Genomic DNA, 9904 nt, shown 5'->3' with positions numbered 1-9904 from the left:
AGGGGAGAATTTGATTACTAAGGGATACTCCCAGGGAGTGTTTTTTTTTTTTTTTTTTTTGTAGAGATGGAACAATTTTTTATCCTGATTGTGGTGATTGGTACTCTAATCTTCACATCTGATAAAAGTTCATAGAACAGGCTGGCCAGTTATCTCAGTTGGTTAGAGCATTGTGTGATAACACCAAGGTCAAGGGTTCTGATTCCTTATGGGCCAAATGCCAAAAAAAAAAAAAAAAAAGTAATAATAATAATAATAATCATAGAACTACACATCAAAAATCTTAAAAAGTTCACATAAATCTGAGTAAGTTCTTGTGAAACCTAGGTCTGTAACTGATTAAATAGTATTGTAGCAATATCAATTTCTGGGTTTTGGCCAGGGACTGTAGTTACATAAGACATTATCATTGGAGGAAGGTAGGTGTGGAGTACATGGGAACACTGTACTATTTTTGCAACTTCTTGTAGAGTCTTAAACTATTTAAGAATAAAAAGTTACCATGAAAAATTGATGGCTGGGAGTTCGTGTACTTAGAGAAATCGCTTTCATTTTGGAATATTCAGTAAAGTGGAAAATGAGCATATCTCATAGTCCAGAAATTTCTTTTCTTTTCTTTTTTTTTTTTTTAAAGATGACCGGTAAGGGGATCCTAACCCTTGACTTGGTGTTGTCAGCACCACGCTCAGCCAGTGAGCCAACTGGCCATCCCTATATGGGATCCGAACCCGTGGCCTTGGTGTTATCAGCACCACGCTCAGCCAGTGAGCTAACTGGCCATCCCTATATGGGATCTGAACCTGTGGCCTTGGTGTTATCAGAACCACACTCTCCCGAGTGAGCCACAGGCTGGCCCAGAAATTTCTTTTTTTAAAAAATTAATATTATTATTTTTTTACATTCTGTGAGGCTGTTGTGGAGCAGTTGGGAGGGAGGGGGAGGGGGAAAGGGGAAGGAAATGGGATGGAAGAAGGAGGAAGGAGGAAGGGCAGGATTGAGGCCTGTGGCACCCCCCTCATTCCCACACTGGAGACCAGGGGGCTTCCAGTGGCAGCTTGGTCATTGCTGGGCTGGGTGTAGATGTCAGGGGGGTGTGGAAAAAGCCCTAGCCTCCCATCATCCCAGCTTGGGAAGCTGGGGCCCTTCTTGCTGCAGCTCAATTGTCCTTGCTGGGCTGGTTGCACATGTTGGGGGGGGCGTGGCCAAGGCCCTTGGCCTCCTGCAGTCCAGAAATTTCTAACCTGGGTAGAAAATACGTAGAATACTCCTAAGAAACTCTCACACTGTGCATGAAAAGCCACACTCAAGAACATTTATTGCAGTGTTCATTGCAATAGCTCAAAATTGGGGAAGACTATGAGTAGAAAAATGGATGAATTAACTGTGGCAGATTTTAGCAGGATACCACAAACAATGAAAATGAGTGAATTAAATCCACACTGTGTTGACATGGAATCTCAAAAACTTCAGGTTCCTTGAAAAAAATCAAGTGACATCACAGGGGCACAGTCCATTCATAGAAATATTAGAAACATGCAAAAGAATATTTACGTCTGTCTGGATAGCTCAGTTGGTTAGAGCGTGGTATTATAACATCAAGGTCAAGGCCTTCAGATCCCCATACCAGCCAGTTGCCAAAAATAAAAAATAAAAAACATGCAAAACAATGCTGTGTACTATCTATAGGTGCATTCCTATTTGATAAGTACTGGAGGGCCCGACCGGGGCCGACCCCGTGGTGCACTCGGGAGAGTGCAGCGCTTGGGAGTACAGCGGCGCTCCCGCCGCGGGTTCGGATCCTATATAAGGATGGCCGGTGCGCTCACTGGCTGAGCGCGGTGCGGACGGTCACAAAAAGACCAAAAAAAAAATATATATATATATAAATAAATAAATAAAATAAAAAAAGAACTGGAGACGAGGGAATGAAAAAGCCAGAGTTTAGTGTAACGTTTTTCTGTGAAGTCGGAGAGGGGTTAACGTGGCTAGGAAAGGGCCGTAGGGGGCTTCAACTATATCTGTAACATTGTATGTCTTAAGAAAAGAAATTTAGGGCCAGCTGGTTAGCTCAGTTGGTTAGAGCATGGTGCTGGTAACACTAAGGTCCAGGGCTCCATCCTTGTACTAGCCAGCCTCCAAAAAAAAAAAAAAAAAAGGAAAGAAATCTGGTGCAGTTATGGCAATATGTATTAAGGCGTGGTGAACCTCCTGGGAAGCGTGCCCAAGGGTGCTTGTGATTTTTCTCTGTACTTTTCCGTATGATTTTATTTGTCTGTGAATCTATGCAGCTGACCGACCGGTAAGGGGATCTCAACCCTTGGCTTGGTGTTGTCAGCACCACGCTCAGCCAGTGAGCAACCAGCCATCCCTATATGGGATCCGAACCCACGGCCTTGGTGTTATCAGCACCGCACTCTGCCGAGTGAGCCACGGGCCGGCCCCTGCAGCACAGTTCTTATGCAGAACAATTTATGCCTGTCTCTGTTCTAAAGGTTTTCTGAATGTTAACTCGTATGATCGTCATAATGACATGGTGAGTAGGTCCTGTTAGTGGCACCATTTTACAGATGAGGAAACTGAGACAAGAACACTGCCAAAGTCACACACTTAGAAAGAGGGAGAGCTGGGATTAAAAACCAGTCATGTCGGGGTCCTGAGGCATGGAGCTGGGGGAAGCCGAACCCAGCCGCAACCAGGTAAAGAGCACACCAGAAACACCATTTCACCCGTGGAGACCCCCCCAAAAAATAAAAAAGAAGAGGTCCTCTCTCTCCACAAAGCACACTCCAGAGCAGTAGAAGAAGAATCTGCTGTATGACAGTGGGGGACCTGAAGACACCTCTCTCAGTGTTCAGTGGATGGATTATACAGGCAACAAATCAACAGAGCCAGTTAATCTATCAGAAGGAGGAAAAAAATATATGGTTATTAGAGGGGGAGAGGGATGGGGAGAGAATGGATCAGGGCATAAGGAATAAGTATGATTTGTAATAATGAATATGCAAATATAAATATATATATATACACCAGTGGGCTCCAGAATCCAGGCACAGAACTGTTTTGCTGTATTTGATTTAATTAAATAGAGAAAATCACTGGCCTGTGACAGGAATCCTCCCACCAGCAGGTCTTCTATCCCTGAGAGGCAAACCCCAGGGGTAAAGCACGGAGCAGCGTTTCTGGGGACCCACAAGTGAGGGCCAGCGTATTATTAGAGGGCATATAGAATAAAGTGGCCGAGGCTGCACACAAGGCTGGGCAGGTGGTGACATTTGAAAACAGTTACAACTTTATGAGGTTGGTCAGAGAGGAACATGAATAAGTGCCTAAGTACAGTTCCAGCACATACGAAGGGAGATGTCAGTGTTAGCTGTTATTGTTATCATTGATTTAAATTATTTCCCCCCACCTCATTCATGTGTGGGTTTTACACACTTGTGGGGGAGACTGACACACAACATGCTTGGGTCAATCCTGGTGGCGTGAGTTGATGCACTCTGGAATTTAGAGGCAGAGGATCAGCAAATATAGAGGAGTGCATTTTCTTGCTGTCTTCTGGAGAGTGCTGCTTGGCCAGGGCTCAGGTGGCCATCCTGTGGGGCTGTACTCCAACACAGGGACCGGCTCCTTGCTCTCTTTAGTGCACTGGCAAAACAGTGGTTTAGTAAGTGTGGCAAATCCACTCTGAGCTTGGTACCAAATTGTGTGAGTTTGGATACCAGTACCACCCAGGACTTGCTGGCAACATCATTTAGAGACCTTGGCAGATACTGAAATCATAAGGAAAGGAGAAGGCCCTGTCCCAGCAAGTTCATAGCCAGGAATTCCAGAAAGGGCTTCCAGATGTATTCAATAGACAGTTCTCTCCAGGGAACACTAATATTTATTGAGCACCAAATCTGTGCCAGGTCCTGGGGACACATCAGATACAAGACAGAGGTCTGGCTGGTTAGCTCAATTGGTTAGAGTGTGGTGCTGATGACACCAAGGTCCAGGGTGATCCCTGTACCAGCCAGCAGCCAAAGAAAAATAGAAAAGGAAAAGAAAGAAAACAGACACTTCTCTGTCTTAACGCAGCTATAAATCCAGTGGGTTGATTGGTGCAAATTAAACAGTTATATAAATAATTATTTAATTAGAAATTGTGTCAAATTAGGCTGGGTAATATTGGAGTAACAAACAGCCCCCAAAATTTCATGGCTTAACACAACTAAGGTTCATTTCTCATTGAAGGCTACCTGCCCAGTGAATATTGGCAGGGGACTCTCTTAGTAAAGTCACTCAGGTACCCAGGCTGCCATGTGCTTTCCTAATCTGGTCAGGGGAAGGGACTGTGGCCAATGTGCACTGGCTCTGAAAGCTTTGGTCTCCAAGAAACACTTAAGCTCACATTTCATGGGACAAAGCAAGTCACATGATAAAGTCCAAGTTCATGAGATTGGGTAGGTATAATCCTATCATGTGCCTGAAAGGAGAGAGAGTGGGAATACGGATGTTCTTCAACTTACTATGGGCCTATGTCCTGATAAACCCATTTGATGGAGTTTGGATGTGTTGTCCCCGCCAAAACTCATGAGGAAATTTGATCCCTGATGTGGCAGTGCTGGAAACTGATTGAGTCATGGGGGTGGATCCCTCATGAATGGATTAATGCTCTCCCTAGGTGGGAGGAGTAATGAGTGAGTTCCCGCTCTATTAGTTCCCACGAGAGCTGGTTGTTTATAAGATCCTGGCACCTTCTCTCTTGCTTCCGCTCTCTCTTGCTTCCCCTCTCACCATGTGATCTGCTTGTACCTGCTGGCTGCCTGCCACTTTCTGCCATGAGTAGAAGCAGCCTGAGGCCCATACTAGACGCAGCTGTCCCAGAATTGTAAGCCAAATAAAACTCTTTTCCTTATAAATTACCCAGTCTCAGGTATTTCTGTTACAGCAACACAAAACGGACTAATATACCATTATAAATTGAAAATATTATAAGTGAAAAATGCATTTAATACACCTAACCTGCCAAACATCATAGCTTAGCCTAGCCTACTTTCATTGTGCCAGAACACTTACATTAACCTACAGTTGGGCAAAATCATCTAACACCAAGCCTATTTTATAAAAAAGTGTTGATACCTCATATCATTTTTTTTGAACCCATGACCTTGGTGTTATACGGCTGCACTCTAACCAACTGAGCTAACTGGCCAGCTTCTCATGTAATTTATTAAAGACTGTACTGAAAATGAAAAACAGAATGGTTGTATGGGCACTCGAGGTACGGTTTCTACCGAATGTGTATTGCTTTCGCACCGTGGTAAAGTCAAATATGGTTAAGTTGAACCATCGCAAGTTGAGGACTGTCTATATTTGTAACTAGCAACACACTGTGATTGTGGCTTTGAAAGAGGAGCTGGAGAACTATGATCCTCAAACCAGATGCCCTGACTTGACCTAGGAGAGATCAGGAAAGCTTCACTGAAAAGTGAAGTCTGGCCTGAGGCTTAGGGATGAGCAGCAGTTAACCAGGCCAAGAGTGTAGGGAACAGTGGCAGGGGGAACAGCACGAGCAAAGGCTCTGAGGTGGGAAAGAGCTAGGTATGTTCTAAGAACTGAAAAAGGCCTACATGGCTGAAGAAAAAAGACAGTGGGTGAGTGTGATGAAGATGAGACTGGGAAAGTAGGCAGGGGAGACACCATGCTGGGCTTGGAGAGGACACTAAAGGGTTTTCAGCTGGGAGCAGTGGAGACAAGATCTAATTGGGGCAGCTCCTGTTGCAGTGCCCACCTTGACACGTCTCACATATACATTCAGCAAACATTTTTCCTCTGGACTTGACCATGTGCTCGGCAATGCTGGAGACCCAGAGGTGAGCAGATGTGGACCTGCCCACAAGGAGGCCTCCAGCCTGGAGAGAAGTGGATACTCACAGGGCCAAACCAGGGAAATGGATCCAATAATGAAGGTAACCCAGGCATTGTAGGAGCCTCGGGGAGGCACCTAAACCAGCCTGAAGGGCTAGCAAAGGTGGCCTGTAACGTCCCATATGTAGCAACATGTTTAATGTCTATCTACTTGTTTATCTTTTTTTTCCTACTTCAACAGAATGCAATTCCCATGAGGGCCGGATTTTGTTTTGTTTGCTGCTGTACCCCAGAACAATGCCTGGTACATTATAGGCACTCAGTGACTGAATAAATGAATGAACAAATGAATAAATAAATGGAGAGATGGATGAGGTGATGCCCAGAGAGCTTCCTGTAGGAAGTGCAGATAATTCTCATGCAGAAAACAGGCCTGACATATTTCTTACTTCTTTCATTCCTCCTTCTCTCCTCTCTGCTTTCCTTCCTTTTCTCCTCTCTCCCAATTATCCTGGATTACCTGGTGGGATCAATGTAATTACAAGAGTCTTTATGAGAAGGCAGGAGGGTCAGAATCAGACAAGGAGATGTCATGATGAAAAAGAGTGAGAGAGATTTGAAGATGCCGTGCTGCTGGCTTTGAAGATGGAGGAAGGAGCCATGAGCCGAGGAAGGCGGGCAGCCTCTAGATCGATCATTCCATATTACGTGTTGACTTTGGCCATTGCACATACACATGTACAACTATAATGTGTGAGTTAAAAATGAAAAAGAGCCAAGGTCCAGGTTTTGATCCCTGTACTGGTGAGCTGCTGGGCTGGGGGACTAATGGGCTGGGAGCTGAAAAGGATGGAGGGGCAAAGACGGGACCCAGGTCGGCTCAGTAATGGGTGGGTTACGGGCGTTCCGAGATGGGAGACTGGGAGGAGGAGTGGAGAAGAAGAAGAGTGATAATCCAATTTGGAACCTTCGAAAGGCTGGAGGGTTTGGGGCTTGGGGTTGAACACCAGGAGAGCCGGCCGTTGGGGAGCCCAGAGGAAAGACAAGTTCAAGAGGTAGGAGAGGCCCCCAGTGCTGGAAGCCTCTGGAAGGCAGGTCCCGCCACACCTGAACACAAGGCATTGTGTTTAGCTAGTGAGGAGGTGACTGGGCTCTTCAGAGGGGAGCTTGGTTGGAACGGGGGTGCCAGAGAGCAGTGGGTGAGGGAGACTCTGGCCATGAAAAAGGAGAGGAGACACGTGGGGAAGAGCGTAGAGTGTTCTGATGAATGAAGACTCAGAGAAGGGAGGTAGGGGTCACAGACACAGAGAGGGGAGCATCAAGGCTATTAGTTTCCTCTGGCTGCTGTCACAAATGACCACAAGCACAGCGGCTTAAAACCACACCAATATATTCTCTTAGAATTCTGGAAGTCCGATGCTTAAAATGGGTCTCACTGGGCTAAGATCAAGGTTTCAGCAGGGCTGGCTCCTTCTGGAGGCTCTAGGAGAGAACCGTTTCCTTGCTTTCTTCAGCTTTAGAGGACACCTGCATTCTGTGGCTCAGGGCCCCACCTCACTGTGACTTTTTGTTGTCTCACCACCTTTGCTTACTGTTATCCCCTGGACTCCGTCTGTTTTTTGGGGGGTGGTGGTGGCTGGCCAGGACCGGGATCTGAACCTTGGTGTTATAATACTGCCCTCCAACCAACTGAGCTAAGCAGCCAGCCCCCTTTGCTTCCCTTTTGTAGAGACCCTTGAGATTATCCTGGGCCTGTCCTGGTAATCCGGGATCATGTCCTCATCTCAAGACCCTTCACTTGATCACATCTGCAAGATTTGTTTGCCATGTGAACTCACATATTCACAGATTCTGCGGGTTAGGACGTGAAAATCTTTGGGAAGCCATTATTCAGTCTACCACAGAGAGGGTGTTTTAAAATGTGGCTTCCATTATCGTTCACCTGTAGTGAAGTCAACAAATCAGGAGACCATTGCTATTGAAAAAATAGTTTGTTACTCACAGTTCCTAAGCAAGAGGCGGAGGTGGGTAGGGGGTGGGGGGACCGGAGGGAGACTGGTTAGGGTGGTGCTGGGCAGGCCACACACACAGGGACACGGGGGCAACACCAGCATCAGTCAGGAGATGGAGGGAGGGAGAGGGAGGAAACCGTGGACAAGACCTTTCTTAGTGGTTCTGCAGGAATGAACTCGTGAAGCAGGGTAAGCAGGTGAAGATTGGCTAGTTTGAACGATTCGCGGGCTCTGGGGTGTAGAGGCTGTCCTGAATAGTCTGTCACTGGCCTTGGTGTGATCAGGGTAGGAGAATATTGGCAGTCCAATATGTAAGAGCCCCTGGTAAAGCAGGTGGTTGGGGGCGAGGAATCTGGATTGGCTGGTTTACAAACAAGAGGGGTAGGTAGTTTACTATCTCTAGCAGTTGGCTAGCCTTGGGAGGGACAGTCTCTCCTGTGTCAGCAAGGCTCCAGATATCAACACCAATGTATTCTCTTAGAGTTTTGGAGGTCAGAAGGGGACAGAGACCCAGGGCATGGGGTAAAGGCAGAATTTGAATTCTTGCGATCCCTGTTTTGGGGAATGCCTTCCTTGAGACTCCCAAATCCTATCTCAGCCCATTCTAAACCCTCTTTACAGTATTAGCATCCACTCCTTATGGAACAAGACATTCCAAGAAGAAAGGAATTGTTTAAAAACCTGTACACAGCATAGGGAGCACGCAGATCAAAAGCGAAATGATTTTCAGATTAAACGTAAAGGATCAAAATAATTGTCGATTAGGACTAGAATTAAAGGTCAGGCAGGAGGTGAGGTAGGAGTTGCTCCAGGACAGAAGTGACTTTGTTCTTGTCTGGGGGGGGGGGCTACTCCTGTATGGGGCAGTGAACTGGGCAGACACAGTCCTCCCTCTCCCTGCTCTTTTTGGAACTTGGAATCTATTAGGGGAAACAGAGAGTAACCAAGTAGACACTCTTACGAATGAAACATTGCAAATTGTGAAAAACATCCTGGCCACTGGAATGGATCTCCTTAGATATGTGGGTCATGGACAGGTTCCCAGAGACTGGTTGTATTATTGTCCAAGTAATAACAGTGATGACAGCTACTGCTTGCTGACCTCACGTTTCAGGACAAGAGCCATGCCATTCATATGTTAGTACCAAATTCTTCGAAGAATCCCGTAGGGCTGCTACCATTTTATGCCCATTTTCTGGAGGTCACTGAGGCTCAACTCCCACAGCTTTCCAAGAGAAGCAGAGAGAGGTTGTGGCCGATGTTTGCTACAGACACTGTTGTTGAGGTTCAGCTGGGGAATCTGGCACACATGTAAATTCCCAGGAGCTTCTCAGGACATTCCAGGGTCTGGGAATACGTATTGGTAACAAGTCTCCTAGGTAATATTTAGGGCCCCCTTTACATTTCTTCCTCCCTGTAGATGCTAAACCAGAGTTGCCCCATGCCCAGTATTGTGTTGCTAAACCAGATCTCTGCAGAGAGGGAAGGGAAAGACTTTGATTTATAGCCTTTGCCAATTTCCATGGTGTAAATACTTCCACCATGGTTGATTTCAAGACACCACTGATTTAATAGCTTGTAAAATTCCTGAAATTTAACAATGGGCTCTTGCAAGCTGGTGTGAACCAGCTCCAGCATACCACTGTGGCCGTACCCCATTTAGAAAAACAAAAATCAAACTTCTGCTCTGCCCTTTTCTGGTCCATAATGAATGTTCTGGGCTCCTCAGGCATGACTTATTTCTCTTTGATTCTCAATAAAATCCGTGCATTTGGCGTTGAATCTGTAGCCTCTTCTGTTCTTCAAAATTGCCTCAGCCAGATAAGGGGGAGAAAAGGTTCTTTTCTCTTCAAAGGTGCAGAGAAAAGCATAGTATGCCATGTCCTGAACCTGTTCCTGAACCCAATCTCCAGAGACTCCTAAAAAAAAGCCTGTAAATCCTATAGCTGTGTAACCTTGAACAAGTTACTTGACTACTCTGTGCCTCAGTTTCCTTGTCTGTAAAACTGGGATAATAATAGTTCCTATTTCCTAGGGAAATA

The sequence above is a fragment of the Cynocephalus volans genome, chromosome 3 (genome assembly GCF_027409185.1).
Source record: "Cynocephalus volans isolate mCynVol1 chromosome 3, mCynVol1.pri, whole genome shotgun sequence".
Taxonomy (NCBI): Eukaryota; Metazoa; Chordata; class Mammalia; order Dermoptera; family Cynocephalidae; genus Cynocephalus; species Cynocephalus volans.
This window is presented reverse-complemented; position numbering follows the sequence as displayed.